This window comes from Hyperoodon ampullatus (assembly GCF_949752795.1).
Source record: "Hyperoodon ampullatus genome assembly, chromosome: 2".
NCBI classification, from domain to species: domain Eukaryota; kingdom Metazoa; phylum Chordata; class Mammalia; order Artiodactyla; family Ziphiidae; genus Hyperoodon; species Hyperoodon ampullatus.
In genome coordinates, this window is record NC_136915.1 from 158,920,180 (window position 1) to 158,936,487 (window position 16,308).

Here is a 16,308-nt window from a genome sequence, read left to right on the forward strand (position 1 = left end):
CAGGGCACAGAGGCCTCTTTTTGTCCCCCATTTCTTATAGGCCAGAGTCCAGCCTCCATGACCTTCCCTGAATTCCAAAGGGCAGATTTGAACAGTTGCTAATCAAGGGAGAAGCAGACAAGAAACCACCTGAGGCAAGATTAAAGGGACCAGAGAAACTCATCAAGATTAGGAGACCTGACCACCTGAGGCCCTGCACATACCCTAATCTTGTCAGCCACCCCACCCTTGGGAAGTATTGTTACAAAACTCCTCATCAAATCCTCCTGGGTGGGGACACATAGTTTTTCGAGGCAGGAGTCCCCTGTGTCCCCCTTTGCCTGGCAAAGTAATAAAGCTGTTCTTTTTTACTCCTCCAGAGCTGTCTCCGCATTTCTATTTGGCACTGGTAAACAGAGGCCAGGTTTTCAGCAACACCAGCACCTCCGTGTGTTCACCAACACAGAAGGTCTCCAAACCCTGTCCTTTGGGGTTTTTATGGAAGCTTCATTACACTGGCAAGAATGATTAAATCATGGCTATTGGTGATTTGAGTCAACCTCCAGCCCCTCTCCTCTCCCTGAAGATCAGGGGGTTGAGACTGAAAGATCCAACCCTGGAATCAAAGGTTGGATCTCCTGATAAGAAGCCCACATCCTTAGGTGCTTTTCAAAAGCCACCTCATTAACATAACAAAAGACACCTTGATTGCTCTCAACACTTAGGAAATTACAAGGTTTTAGTCACTCCATGCCAGGAACTGGATGAAGACCAAATATATATTTCTTATTATAAATCACAATATCACAGTTGCCCTTATCAGAAAAGAAGAAATGGATTTCAGGCAGCTAAAATACTGCTACATTAGGGCACATTCATGAAGGAAGGAGAGAGTAAGTTGGATCTTGAAGTGTTGCTATCCATTGTGGACCAGAACAGGTCTGTCCTTAGGTGAGCCAGAGTTGTTTTCATTCAGTGTAAAGAACGTATAACCAGGTTATAGTTATGAGAATTTCTCTTGGAAATTCTGGCCATGCAGGTATGTCAGAGGGGCTGGTAGAAAAGCGGGAGTTCATTTTGCATCTTGTCAGATGCTTGTTCTGCATCTATTGAGATGATCATATGGTTTTTATCCTTCATTTTATTAATGTAGTATATCACATTGATTTGTGGATGTTGAACCATCCTTGTGTCCTTAGAATGAATCCCACTTGATCATGGTGTATGATCCTTTTGATATTTTGTTGAATTTGGTTTGCTAATATTTTGTTGAGGATTTTTGCATCCATGTTCATCAGAGACACTGGCCTGTAATCTTCTTTTCTTGTGTTGTGTTTGTCTGGTTTTGATATCAGGGTGATGTTGGCCTCAAAAAATGAGTTAGGAAGTGTTCCCTTCTCTTCATATTTTTGGAATAGTTTGAGAAGGATAGATATTAAATCTTTGAATATTTGGTAGAATTTACTTGTGAAGCTGTTTGGTCCTGGACTTTTGTTTTCTTGGGAGCTTTTTGATTACTGTTTCAATCTCTGAACTAGTGATCAGTCTATTCAGATTTTCTATTTCTGATTCATTCTTGGAAATTTGTGTGATTCTAAGAATTTGACCATTTCTTCTAGGTTGTCCAATTTGTTGGTGTATAGCTGTTCATAATATTCTCTTATAATCCTTTGCATTTCTATAGTATCTGTTATTTCTCCTCTTTCATTTCTGATTTTATTTATCAAGTCCTTCTCTTTTTTTCTTAGTGAGTCTAGCTAATAGTTTGTCAGTTTTGTTTATTTTTATGAAGAACCAGCTGTTAGTTTCATTGATCTTTTCTATTGTCTTTTTAGTCTCTATTTCATTTATTTCTGCTCTGATATTTATTATTTTCTTCCTTCTACTAACTTTGGGCTTCGTTTGTTCTTCTTCTTCTAGTTCCTTTAGGTGTAAAGTTAGATTGTTCGAGGTTTTTCTTATTTCTTGAGGTAGGCCTGTATTACTATAAAATTCCCTCATAGTACTTACTACTTTTGCTGCATCCCATAGATTTTGGAATGTTGTATTTTCATTTGTCTTCAGGTATTCTTTGATTTCTTCATTGACCCAATGATTGTTTTGTAGCATGTTGTCCAGTCTCCACATTTTTGTGATTTTTTCAGCTTTCTTCTTGTAGTTGATTTCTAGTTTTATACCTTTGTGGTTGGAAAAGATGCTTGATATGATTTCAATCATCTTAAATTTGAGACTTGTTTTGTGTCTCAACTTATGGTCTATCATTGAGAAAGTTCCATGTGCACTTGAAAAGAATGTGTATTCTGCTGCATTTAGATGGAATCTTCTGTAGAAATCTATCAAATTCATCTGGTTTAATGTTTCATTTAAGGCCAGAATTTCCATGTGGACTTTCTGTCTGGATGATCTATTCATTGATATAAGTGAGGTGTTAAAATCTCCTACTATTATTGTGTTGCTGTCAGTTTCTTCCTTTAGGTCTGTTGATAATTGTTTTATGTATTTTGGTGCTCCTATGTTAGGTGCATATATAATCATTGTTACATCTTCTTGATGAATTGTCCTCTTTATTATCATATACTGTCCATTTTTGTCTCTTGCTACTTTTTTTGGCTTGAGGTCTATTTTGTCTGATATAAGTATGGATACACCTGCTTTCTTTTGGCTGCTATTTGCTTGGCATATCTTCCATCCCTTAACTTTTAGCCTGTGTTTATCTTTAGGACTGAGGTGAGCCTCATGGAGGTAGCATATAGTTTAGTCTTGTTTTTTATTCCATTCAGCCACTCTATGTTTTTTGATTGGTGAATTCAATCCATTTACATTTAGAGTGTTTTTTTTTTAACATCATTTGGAAGCTTTTTTTTCCCTTAATAAATTTATTTATTTAGTTATTTATTTATTTATGGCTGTGTTGGGTCTTTGTTGCTGCACGCGGGCTTTCTCTAGTTGTGGCAAGTGGGGACTACTCTTAGTTGCAGTGTGCGGGCTTCTCATTGTAGTGGCTTCTCTTGTTGTGGAGCACGGGCTCTAGGTGCGCAGGCTTCAGTAGTTGTGGTACGTGGGCTCAGTAGTTGTGGCTTGTGGGCTGTAGAGCGTGGGCTCAGTAGTTGTGGCGCATGGGCTTAGTTGCTCCTCAGCATGTGGGATCTTCCCAGACCAGGGCTCAAACCCGTGTCCTCTGCATTGGCAGGTGGATTCTTAACCACTGAACCACCAGGGAAGCCCTGGGGTGATTACTGATAGATGAGGAATTAGTACCGCCATTGTATCTTTTGTTTTCTGATTGCTGTATACTTCCATGTGTTTTTGTCTGTCATTTTGGTTTGGTGGTTTTCTGTGATATTTTTCTCAGTTTCTAGACGGACATCTCTTGAAGGGAGAAAAGTCCTGTGCATAAACTTGGTTTCAGAGAACCCTCTGGGGTCACAGGAAGGGAAGGTGCTGAGAGCAGTCATGCTCAATGTCTCCTGGCTCAGTCCTTTGAAGAACATCTACTGGGTTCCTAGGGAGAAGGAGCTTGAAGGAGAAAAATCAATTGAACAGAAGAGATGTACTTCCATACTTGTCCTTCTTAAGTGGGGATCTGTGATTCCAGTTTTTTAAAATAAGAGTTTTATTGAGATGTAATTTAATAGTATTCCTTTCACCTATTTTAAGCATACAGTAGTTCAGTTGTCTTTACTATATTCAGAGAATTGTGCAACCATCACTACAGTCAATTTTAGAACATTTCCAACACCCCACAACAACCTGTACCCATTAGTAGTCACTCCCTGTTCCCTCCCTCCTCCCTGCCCCCAGCCCTAAGCAACAACTAATATTTCTATTTCTACAGATATGTCTGTTTGGGACATTTCATATAAATAGAATCATTACAGTATGTGGTCTTTTATGTCTGGCTTCTTTCCCTTAGTGTAAGTTTTTAAGTTTTCTCCATTTTGCAGCATGGTTCAATTCTTTGTTCCTTTTTATGGCCAAATAATATTTCATTGCATGGATATACCACATTTTATTTATCCATTCATCAGCTGATGGAAATTTGAATTGTTTCCACGTTCTGGCTATTAGGAATAATGCTACTACTGTGACTTCAAATTTTCAACCTCCTCGAATTTTGTGGTGTCCTTTTCCCAGTAGAGTTAGTTTACAGTTTATGGTCAGTGTATAACTGGCCTCTGTTTAGTTCCTTGGAAGCCCCAAGTTCTTACCAAGATCAAGGCTTTTACAGGTGCCCAGGATGCTCTTCATCTGGCTGATTCCTACTCACCTTCAGATCATGGCTCCAATGTAACTTTCCTAAGAGTTAGCTCATGCAGGCCCTCCCCATCTAGGTGATGTCTTCCTCCTCATAACCTCCAGTGCTTTCCCTTCCCATCACAACTTATTAGTATGTTTAGTTCTCCCTATTAGTCTGTAAGTTTCTTGAAGACAGTAGTCTGTCTGTTCTATTCCCTGGGACACACATAGTTCTACACATAGTGCTACATGGCAGACACTCAACAAATAGTTGAAATACTATGGAATGCAGAATGGATGTTGATAACCAAGAGCAGTATGCTACTAGCTCTATGCCCTGAACACAGACTTCAGCACTGATGGGAAGGGGCTGCCTCCTTGTTGTCTGGTGTTGATTCAATAGTCGGGACCCTTGTAGCTAAGAGGGATGGTGTCAGCACAGAAGATGTGAAACTAGGGAACACCAAGGACACAGGAGCTGGATGAAGAGGACAGTAATGCCTCTCTGAGAGCAAGAAGGAAGGGATTCCTGGCATGGATTAAACCAGGGGAACATTGCCTTGTTGCTGACTTGGAAACCCTCTTTGTGTTCTGTCTCTGGATTGATGTGCTAGTGGGTTTTACACATCGTTTTGTCACCACCTAATAATAGGAAAACCCTTTGAAAATTTGGGCCTCGTTTGACTACTAGCAAAGGTGAATCATGAGAGTGCTATAGCTTGAAAACAGAAGAGAAAGTTAATAATATTAATTTTACTTGGCTGGGCTTCTTCGACAATATTCAAATAATTACAGAGGCAAGACTTCCTTTTGAAGGACATTCAGCCTGCGTTCGCTGTTCCCTACATGAACCTTAGGCCTTTGGGAAACATACAAGTGAGTCTATTTTACTTGTGACAATAGTCTGTGAGGTTCCCCAAAGGTCTCCAAGAGAAATAAGCATGTCTTCGGAAGCATCCCAAAGCCCAGTAGCAGCTTATATTATGAGTAAAGTAAAAACTCACCACTAGGTGACAGTCCATCAGCAGAAATTGCTTTCTCTTTTAATGAATACTTTCTGGACTGAAAGTTTCTGGGAATATCAGTAAACAGTAAAAATATTAGCTAATCTTTTCTTTCTCCCATTTCCCCATCCTCCTTTCCCCCAAATCTATGCAGATTACATCTTTAATTTTAAATGTCTTTAATCCTTGTTTCTCTCATTAATATAAAAATAACGAGAAAAAAAAGATGTATAGAAACACAGAAACTAGACGTGGAAAATTATGTTTCCCCACCCCACATACTAGCCCTTTGGGTTTTGAAGATGAAGGTGACTATAAGAAGAGGTATGTTCAGTGGTCTTGACCTTTTGATATGTAGAGGATACTTAAAAATCTGGTTCAAGTCTATAAGTATTTTCTCTCTCATGGAAAAAAAAATTCTATGCTTCCTTTCAACATTTGAGGTGAAGATGGAGCAATTAGGAGAAATACATTTCGGCTCTTTTATGAAGAAAATTTATTATATGTACCTTTTGAATGAAAGGAAACTCCCTGGAAGGAATTCATTGAGGTAAGTGAAGTTGGAAATTTTTTACCCTAGGCTGGTTTGATTCTGGGTAACATCTGAATTTAGGTGCTAATAGTTCAGGTTCAGGAAAGCTTAGGCCCCCTCTGTCAGCTGGTAGCAGTGGCAGGAGCCCAGATGGCCTCTGGAGGGGGACTTGGGGAGGTTTTACTGGTCCTGTCCCTCCTTATTCTTTCTATCCAAGCCGTCAGGGCATCATTATCTTGGTCCAGCACTCTCAGATTCCAGCTTTCAGTGGTATTACCACTGTCCCCATTGGTCAAGTTCTTCTGGGTCTACTGGAAAGCTCCCGTAAGTTATTCCAAAGTGTTACTCTTTATTCCTGTGCCTCATTTCTCAGGTTAGGTATCTTAGTTATAGCTAAATCATGTTAGCTCTGAAAGTAATACATACAGTGTGTATTTGGTCATGTGTGTAAAGGTGACCAAAGTAGGTAAAAAAAGCAAAACACAGAACTGTATTCAATTCTTCCATCTGTATTAAAAGAAGTAAAGGTGTTTGTAGGGATATACCTGTATATGCAAGTAAGTTATCTAGAAGGATAACAGTGATGTTCAGAATACTTAACAACTGGTTCAGCATTGGCAACCAGGGATGGCTGCTGGCCTTCGAGCTGGAGGGATGCTGGAGACCCCCTAGTATCTAAGCTTTAACTCTTTAATGATTGATTGAAATTCTGGGTGGGCAGCACTCCACGGGCTCAAAACAGTGGCTATTTACCAACCTGAAGGGAAATATTTAAATATTTTAACAACCTGTGGATTATACTAGTGTATGCCAGCAGCTATCAACTGTTTCTCCTAGGAAAGGGGATTGAGGGAGGGAGGGACTTAATTTTCAACATGGCTTTTAGTACTGTTTGAAATTTTTGTTTGTTCTTTCAATTGAACCATGTACTTGTGGATAGAATTTCATTTTGTTCAGCTCAGAAGGTAAGTAACTCTTTTCTTAGAATTTGGTTCTGGACATTTCTTTTTCTTTTTTTTCTTTTTTTTTTTGTGGTATGCGGGCCTCTCACTGTTGTGGCCTCTCCCGTTGCGGAGCACAGGCTCAGGACGCGCAGGCTCAGCGGCCATGGCTCACGGGCCCGGCCGCTCCGCGGCATGTGGGATCTTCCCAGACCGGGGCATGAACCCGTGCCCCCTGCATCGGCAGGCGGACTCTCAACCACTGCGCCACCAGGGAAGCCCGGTTCTGGACATTTCTGTCTAGTCATCTGACTCCAGTCTGTCTACAGCCTCGGGGCCATCTTCTTTAGTTCCATCTTGCTGGAAACTCGTCCAACCCAGAGCTTTGCATAAGACCCTCTGCCTGCCTGGCTGAACTCCCACCCCCATCCCCAAAGTTGGTGTCTGAATACCCTTTTGTTACTTTTCTTGGACCTCCTATCTCTCCACCTACCAGACCTCAGTCCCATTACTAACTAGTGTAGGTATCACTCTGCTTAATCTTGTGACCAGGAAATAAGCACTTTTTTGTGTTCATACAACTTTTGTGTATGTAGAACCTGTGTTTTCTGAAGTTTTACCTATGCATCAGCACTGCTGGTAATAGTTATTATCTTAGTGGTGATAACTCACATTGCATTGGCTGTGCCTCCACCTGCCTGTGGAGTGGACACCCCTCCCTCCAGGTCTCCCCCAGTGTTCCTGGGAGGCATGTGGTACCTCTGTTGTGCTCCCTCCCATCTTTCCCTGTTAGAATTGTAGCTCCTTGTTAGTGTCCCCTGCCATGAAACCATTGGGGGGCAGTGTCTCATCTCAGCCACTGTCACAGCCACTCTCAGCCAAAGTTGCTCTCTCCTGGGGCCTAAAGACATGGAGAGAAGCCCCTTTTCTTCCATTTTACCACAGTTTTTCACCCAGGTCCCAAAGTGGCATGACTTGTACCCAGTGTCTCACTGAGCCCCTTCCCTCTCTACCTACAGGCTCTCCATCCACAGGCTCAGACATGAGTCTATGGAGCTTAGGCAGGGAACCAAAGTCGGAGAGAAGATGTTTGTTTGTTTTTTTTTTCCCACACCCCTTTCCGCACCCCAGGACTATTCCTTCCTATCCTTTCTCCACCCGCAAGTCTGTCACAAAAGCATCTTCAAGCCGTCCCTTCCCTTTAGTCTAATCAGCTCCTAACCAGGTCCACTGCTCCCTTAGATTTATCAGACAGAGCTGACTCTTAGTGGCGGGCACCCCTGGGCTCAAGCTGACAGCCTGACCACACACATTGTATTCACACTTATCTCCCTGTGTGGTAGTTAACTGTTGGCCACGTCAGACTGTGGGTTCCTCAAGTATGAGTTTCTAACTGTGTGGTAGTCACCTTTGTTTCCCTGGCACCCAGGCCCTGCCTGTTTACACGGCAGACCTTGAAAAATTGAACACAGTCATTTAGCACAGATACCCAAAAGAAAACAGCTCATCTTTACCAAAGGGAGACTCAGGCAACCCACCCAAATGGAGAAAGCCTATTCTTAAAGGGTGTCCTCTATCCTACAAAAGTAGCCCTTCAAAGCTCTTTAGGCTCCTTGCGTTCTCAGGTGGAGAAGATCCAGGGTTAGAGCAGCACTTTCAGAGAGGCTTAAGTTGATCTTTTTTTTCCTTTTTATTTTTTGGCTGTGCCCTGCAGCATGTGGGCTCTTACTTCCTCGACTGGACTGCTGGGGAAGTCCTAAACTGATCTTGTTTTAAGAGAATAACATGTTGAACAACTATTTGACTAGTTACATTTTATTGTGTACTTGCCAATCGAGAAAACAAAGACAAAAACAGGAAAGGGCACAGTATGGCAAAACATATTGATCAGAAGGGGAAAAGCAGATGATACACAGGGACAGAACATTTTATTTGTATCATTCCTAGTTCAGAGAAATAAGGTTAACTCAATGCTCCTTCACCTACATGTTTATAGCGGGAGGTGAAAGTGACACACTGAGGCATGGATTTGTTAATGCTGGGTATCAGGTGTTTCTTCGCTTATTATTTAGTTGAATAAGTCTGATGTCATGTGATAGACCACTAAGCATAAGCGATCCTTCAACCAAGAAAGAGAAAGAAATTGTATAACTATATGACTTTGTTCTCTGAGAAGCAAACCCATGATTCACCGCAAAGGCAGACACTCTTCAACTGGTGTGTGAGACAAACGGAGGTATTCATTATATTTATTAAGATAATAATAATTCTTAACACTTCCTTCAGGGTGTAGCATTTGAAGAAATTGGAAAAAATAAGAATATTCCAGCAGGCTTATGGACACTCAGTGATAATATCACAAATAATTACAGTCACTGAAATAATTTCAGAGATGAGAATGAGAGTTTAGTTTGAGAGAGAGAAAGAGAGAGAGAGAGAGACAGAGAGAGAGAGAGAGAGAGAGGGAGATTTATTTAACAATCTGTTAACGATCCCACAGCTCGTAAGAAGTCTCTCTAATTCCAAAGCATGACCTCTTTCCTCTACACGGCAATGCCTGCCCAATGGGAGAATACTATCATGTAAAATCTTCAGATGAAAAACATCATGTGATTTTAAAAATGGTATTGTTTAGTGACATGTTTTGGTTTCCCTGTTCTATATACATAGAAAAACTTAGGTAGAGAGAAACGAAATGACTTGCTAGATGATGAGGCAGGTTGGACTGAAGGATAGTGGCTGGAATGACCACAGTGCCAAGTGTTCTGTTACGCAGCACCTTCTCTGTTCTCTACTCCATGTTCTAGATAACTCAGATGCTGGCTTAAAGCCCATCAGAAGATCAACCAGTCTCCCAACCCACCCACCAACCAATAAACCAGCCAGCATCTGTCAAAGGCTCACTTTGTTGTTCTTGGAACATTGTTTGTTTGGTGCTGTGGGAAATGCTGAAGCAAGACCAGACAGGGTCCCTGCCACCCTGGTGCTTGTAATCTACATGGAGAGACAAGACAAAGCTACACGACACAATTACAGAATCTGACAGAATATAATAAAGTGCTAAATTGTGTGGTGTAGGCAATTAGAGAACAAGACAGTATATAATAAAGTGCTAATTGTGTGGTACAGACAATAAGTATAATAGGAGTTCAGTGAAGGGATGGATGAGTGTGGGCTGTAGTCTTCAGGAAAGGCTTCTCATCATGTCAGGCTGCTGTGTTTATCTAGTGCATGATGGGAAACTGAATATGAAATAGAAGATAGATTAAGAGCAGAATAACTGTGCTGTACCATGGCATCTCCTCTCAGTCTGGGCGAGACAGAAAGAGAAGGAGATCTTTTTTTTTTTTTTTTTTTTTTTTTTGCGGTACGCGGGCCTCTCACTGTTGTGGCCTCTCCCGTTGTGGAGCACAGGCTCTGGACGTGCAGGCTCAGCAGCCATGGCTCACGGGCCCAGCCGCTCCGCAGCATGTGGGATCCTCCCGGACCGGGGCACGAACCCGTGTCCCCCGCATCGGCAGGCGGACTCTCAACCACTGCACCACCAGGGAAGCCCCAAGAAGGAGATCTTTGACAGGTGGCATTCTCCATTAAAAAAAAAAAAATCAGATCGAGAAAGGCCTTATTTTCTTTATTAATTGTGTTACAGAAAATTTCCTCTGAAACTTATTTTAAATGGAATGTGTTACATACAGTAGGAGAGTTCAGTGTTTAAAGAAACTATGTTGTAAGTCCTTTTCATTACTGAAGAATACTTTTGCATAATAGATAATCACTTCCTAGTTTACACAAGATTCCTTAAAGCAAGTAAATAAATACTCTTGAATACTACTGGTGGGACTGACGAACCTATTGCAAGGTAATTTGGCAATGTGTACCTCAAATCTTGAAAATGTGCATATTTTTCAGCTTGTCAATTTCAGTTCTGGGAATTTATCCTAAGGAAGTAATCAGGACCGACTGCAAGAATAACTTTTCTGCAAGGATAATTATCACAGAGTTGAGAGAAACTGGGGACAACCTGAACAGCCTCATATAAAGGACTGATGAAATAAATTAATACACATTTAGAAAATGGCATGTGTAATTACTAAAATACTGTAGAAAAATATTTAATATAGTGGAAAATATTTACAAAATGTGGGTAAGTGAAAAAAGCAAATTCTAAAACTTGTAGAGTATGATTTCATTTTTGATAAAAATATGTTTTATGCAGAAAAACTTACCTGAGTGGTGAAGATATATGGAATTTCCATTTCTTTATGCTTTTGTGTAATTTCCAAATGTTTCCCAAGCTACACGGTTTGCTCTGTAGTAAGACATGTATTAAAATCCCACGGTCCTCTGATTTGGTTTGTTTTGAGAGTTTGAGTAGTCATACTCTGGACTGTCATACAGTGAGTTTTCTTAGAGTGGGGCAGTCCTATCCTATGATTCCTACAGACCTAGCAGCTGGAGGTGGAAGTGGAGGTGGTTGGAACTGAAGAACTCATGCAACAGAGGAGTTCCGGGCTAAGAGACAAGCATCAGAAGCACTGTTCCATTCTCCTTTGAATTAGAAACAATTCCTATTTAGCAGAATATACACCTTATTTCTTGAACTCATATCAGGTAGGAGATGTTTTAGAGGTATGCACATTTTTTAAGGCTCACACAACATGAAGTTTTAATAGCAAAGCCTTTCAGAGGGGGGCAGAAAGCCCAGGACATGAATCAATTTTTAAGACGTCTGGAATGCTAAAAAAAAAAAAAAGCACCGAAACAGAGTTTGAGAAGTTGTATTTTAAATGTTTATCTTGAACACAAGAACAGAAAGTAAAACTTCATTTGGAGGTTAGGTCAGAAGCCTAAACTTGAGATCTTTGGTGAATGTGGGCTCAAAGACAAATCAGGCACTGCCTTGAAACCACATGAGGATGTGGAATCACTGAACAAAAACAACCAATGTCTGGAAAGGATTTTGGAATTTTTGGTCCACGGGATTTTCCATGTCTAAAATGAAAACAAAATACTCTTTTTCTATTCTAAGGACTTGATTTGGAACTATTTTGAAAGGAGCCTTTCTCTGAAACATTTCAATACAAAAGTACTTTATTTTCTCATCTTATGACTCAGTGTCTTACATTTTTTTAGGTTTTGACTAAGGTCTTCAAATATATTTGTTTGAACCCCTTTTCATTAGGAATTTTCTATTTTTACCTCACCATCTAGCTTCTCATCTTCAGTTGCCCTAGTGAAAACAAAACACAGCAAAGTCAGAATTTTACTTCCTTTTTTATGCTTCCCAAATATAGAGGAAATTCTTGGATACCCAGGTTTGGGGGAAGTCAAACCTTAGCTAAAACTGGGGCATGTCTGCCTCCCTTTTGAACAATCCATCCTATAGGAAAAATTCTGCGGGCAGCATCCCTGGAGTACAAATGAGGACTTGTCCCTGCACACTCCCTTGTCTTCCCATTACTTTGGGTTAATTAACCCTCTGTGCTCCAGGCTTTCCATTGGGTAGCATTGCACAGTGCTCAGCTGGAGGATGAGTGGCGTATAGCAAGTAATTAAAGCATTTCTGACAAATGACAGACAGCTGACATGGACAAGCCTTCTCTCCCACTACCTGTATGTAGAAGGCTGGATAAAACATGGCAGCAATTGAAAAGATATACAACCAGTATTGAAAAAAGTAAGGGAAATAGTCTAGTTCTCAGTATGAAAAAGGAACTCAGAACCAGTGTGATAACTGTAGCTAAATGTTGCTGGATCTGAATGTGGGTCCGAGAATCTGGGGGCTGGAGTGTTGAGGCCCAAGCATAGACAGGATATGTGGCCTCAGGCCAGGTTTAGGCGGGGCACTGTGACTAAGCTTGTCAGATTTAGCAAATAAAAATACAGAATGTCCAGTTACAGTTGAGTTACATGTAAAGAAATGAATATTTTTTTAGCATAAGTATGTCCCAAAAGTTGAATGGTGCATATGTAAAGCAAAAGATGTTTACCTGAAATTCAAATTTAACTGAGTGTCCTGCCTAGAAATTGTCATACTGAGTGAAGTAAGTCAGACAGAGAAAATCAAATATTGTATGAGATCACTAATATGCAGAATCTAAAAAACAATGATACAAATGAACTTATTTACAAAACAGAAACAGACTCACAGACTTAGAGAAAGAACTTACGGTTACCAGAGGGGAAGAGTGGGGGGGAGGGATAGTTAGGGAGTTTGGGATTGACATGTGCCCCCTGCTGTATTTAAAATGGATAAAGAACAAGGACCTACTCTATAGCACAGGGAACTCTGCTCAATATTATGCAACAATCTAAATGGGAAAAGAATTTGAAAAAGAGTAGATACATGTATATGTATAACTGAATCAATTTACACCTGAAACTAACACAACATTGTTAATGAACTATACTCCAATATAAAATAAAAAGTGAAAAAAATAACTGAGTGTACAGTATTTTGTCCAATAAACCTGTGACAGAGTTCTGTCAATAAATCCTGGAGTCTACACAGGGTGCCTCATCCGTGAAGGAAGGACTAGAGAAAACATTGACCACTGTTGTGAAGAAGCAGGAAGCTTGTAGTTAGTCTGGGGCTGTGGGTGGGAAAATGTAAATGACTCCCAGGCCTTACCATGAATAAACATAGAATTTAAATTTATACAACCTAAGGGACGTTGAAATGTCAACCTGAGAAATTACCATAAAAACTGGTCCAGAACCTTTGAACCCTCAGAATTTCACCAGAAACAAACTAATGTGTTGGGGATATTTCTTCAACTTAAACACACAGGGATCCATTAGGATAAACAGCCCTGCTGAAGGTGAAGTCTTAATAAAAAATGACAAACCAAATGAATCACCCTGAAGGGAAACCCGAAGTTAAACAGGAAAATTAGCAATTTAAGAATTGAGCTAAGTTTGAAAAATTGTGAAATAGGTTTCTTTTAAATGCCAGAGACATAAAGGAAAGAAGAGAATGAAAGAATAGTTTATTATGAAAAAAAGAATAGGTTTGTTTGAAAAAAAAACAAATGGAAAGTATAGAAATTAAAAATGTACTTGTTGACATTAGAAACTCAAAGGGACATGTTACATAGCACATTAGACACCTGAAGAGAACAAGTGAACTGGAAGAAAGAACTAAGGCAGTCACCCCGAATGAAGCACAGAGAAATAATGAGGCAGAAAAATATGAACGTGAACAGCAGAATTGGAGGTTAGAATGAGAAGGTGATGCATCACAACATTGTAAATCAGCTATACTTCAATAAAAATTAAAAAAAGAAGGTGATGCGTGCGTGGACACACACACGCACACACACACACACACGGAAGACATAAGGAAAGGGGAGGGTGGAGAGAACAGAGGTACAATTGTTAAGACATAATAGAAGTTGCTTTTAAAAAAGACACCCTAAAACACAGATAGAAACTTATTTCTCTCCCATATAAGATGTCAAGGACCGGTAGAGTGGCTCTGCTATTTTCAATCTGTGGCTTCTATTTCAGGATCCCACATGGCTTCTTTAGCCTTGGCCCTCAGGTCTGTATCCTAGGCAGGGGTGGTGGTGGGGCGGGGAGTTTGCAAGGAAGGGAGAAGGGGCATGCATGCCCATTTCCTTAAAAGCACTGTCCAGAAAATACACACATCACGTATATCAGAAAGCCATTAGGGAGGCAGGGAGAGGTTCTATCCATACCCACCCTTTTTTTTGATGAAAAATAATGTTCAACCTAGAAATCTATATCCAACTGAATTATCATTCGAGAATGAGGGGAAAATATTGACATTTAATGATAAATAATTTTAAAACTAGACTCTTGCTAAAGAACTACCAAAACATATACTGTGGTAAGAAGGACATTGGATAGAGAAGGAAGGTGTGGGATACAAGAAACAATGATAATAGCCTCCCTGTATGCCTTGAACTCAACTACACTTAAATATTCGTCTTGAAAGGTATAAAGCAAAAATATGACAGAATTGTGAAGATGAGAGGTACCTTGGAAAACACATCAGATCAGAAGATTTGGGTTGTGATCTCTGCTTTTACACTTTATTTCTCAGAACTTCAGGTTAGAACTAGGTATTCCTATAATTTATTCTAACTTTAAAAAACAACAGTAACTCTGGTTCATCAGTTTTACGTGCTTGTGGTGTAACTTTTCTGGTGTACAATGTGGGTTTTGGATTATGACAATCCTGGTTCAAATCTTTGCTCTGTCGTTGATTAACTTTGTGATCTTGAGCAGTTTAACCTCTTAAAGCCTCAGTTTCCACATCTGAGAAATAGAAAAATAATTGTTCTTGTGTTAGAGTTCTCTAAGCAGTAGAAGCTGACTCTTGCTGAATAAGTGGAAAAGCATTTTATTTAAAAAATATTGGATGAATCACAGAAGAGTTGAGTGGACTGTAAAACTGGGCTTGAAGATAAGCCTGGTGGAACAACGCCACAAACCAAGCCACAGATCTAATGGAAAATTGCTGCTGCTCCACAGCTGCTACTTCTGCATCAGAAAATCACCATCGCAATCCCTGGGAAATAGCCACTGCTGCTGCCACCATGAAAAACCAGACAACTCTGCCTCCCCCTCACCAGTGAAGATGCAAAGATGGAATGTCCATGCAGAACTTCTTTCCCTGTTGCTTATTTCTGAATCAAAATCTTATGATGGCATCCCCAATTGGCAGTAACTAAAGCAGGTGCCTGAATCCTAGCTGCAAGGGAGGCAGGAAATTTGCATTCTGACTTCTTTTTAAAATTTTTTTTAAATTTATGTATTTATTTGACTGCACCAGGTCTTAGTTGTGGCATGTGGGATCTTTGTTGTGGCATGCGGTATCTTTAGTTGCGGCATGCAAACTCTTAGTTGTGGCATGTGAGATCTAGTTCCCTGACCAGGGATCGAACCCAAGCCCCCTGCATTGGGAGTGGGGAGTCTTAGCCACTGGACCACTAGGGAAGTCCCACATTCTGTTGGAGTGATAATGACTCCGAATTTGGATATTTCCCCAAATATAAGAAGGAGACTCAAAAGATGATAGGCTGTCGTGAATAGGATAGATGCCCACGATAATCATTATATTTACTGTCCTGAATTTGAACTCCCTCCTATGTTTGGGGAACTTACCTTTTTGTAATTCTTGCTAGGTGGAAGATCTTCACCTACAGCAGAAGCCAAAAAAAGACCAGATACTGGTTTGCTTGAAATTTTGACATGAGACTTAAGCTCTTGTCTTATGCTTTGTGACTGTAAGGGTGATGCAGAGAAGCAGGGGCAGTTTGGTAGTGTCAGGGAAGAAGAAATTTTCCTCTACCCTTCTAGGTTCTTCTCGCTGGTCTAAAAAATCAAATTGACAGGAGACAGATTAATAGGAGACAATCAAACAAAAGTTTAATAACATGTATACATGGAAGAGACCCAGGAAAACTCAATAACTCGCCAAAATGGCAAAAGCCCTCATCTTAAATACCATCTTTAGCTAAAGACAAAAGAGGATGTTGGGGGTAGTGGTTTGGACCTACAAAGGGGAGGAAGGCAATATACATGGAGTTGGAAAAGCAAATGTTTGGGACTTCCCTGGTGGCACAGTGGTTAAGACTCCATGCTCCCA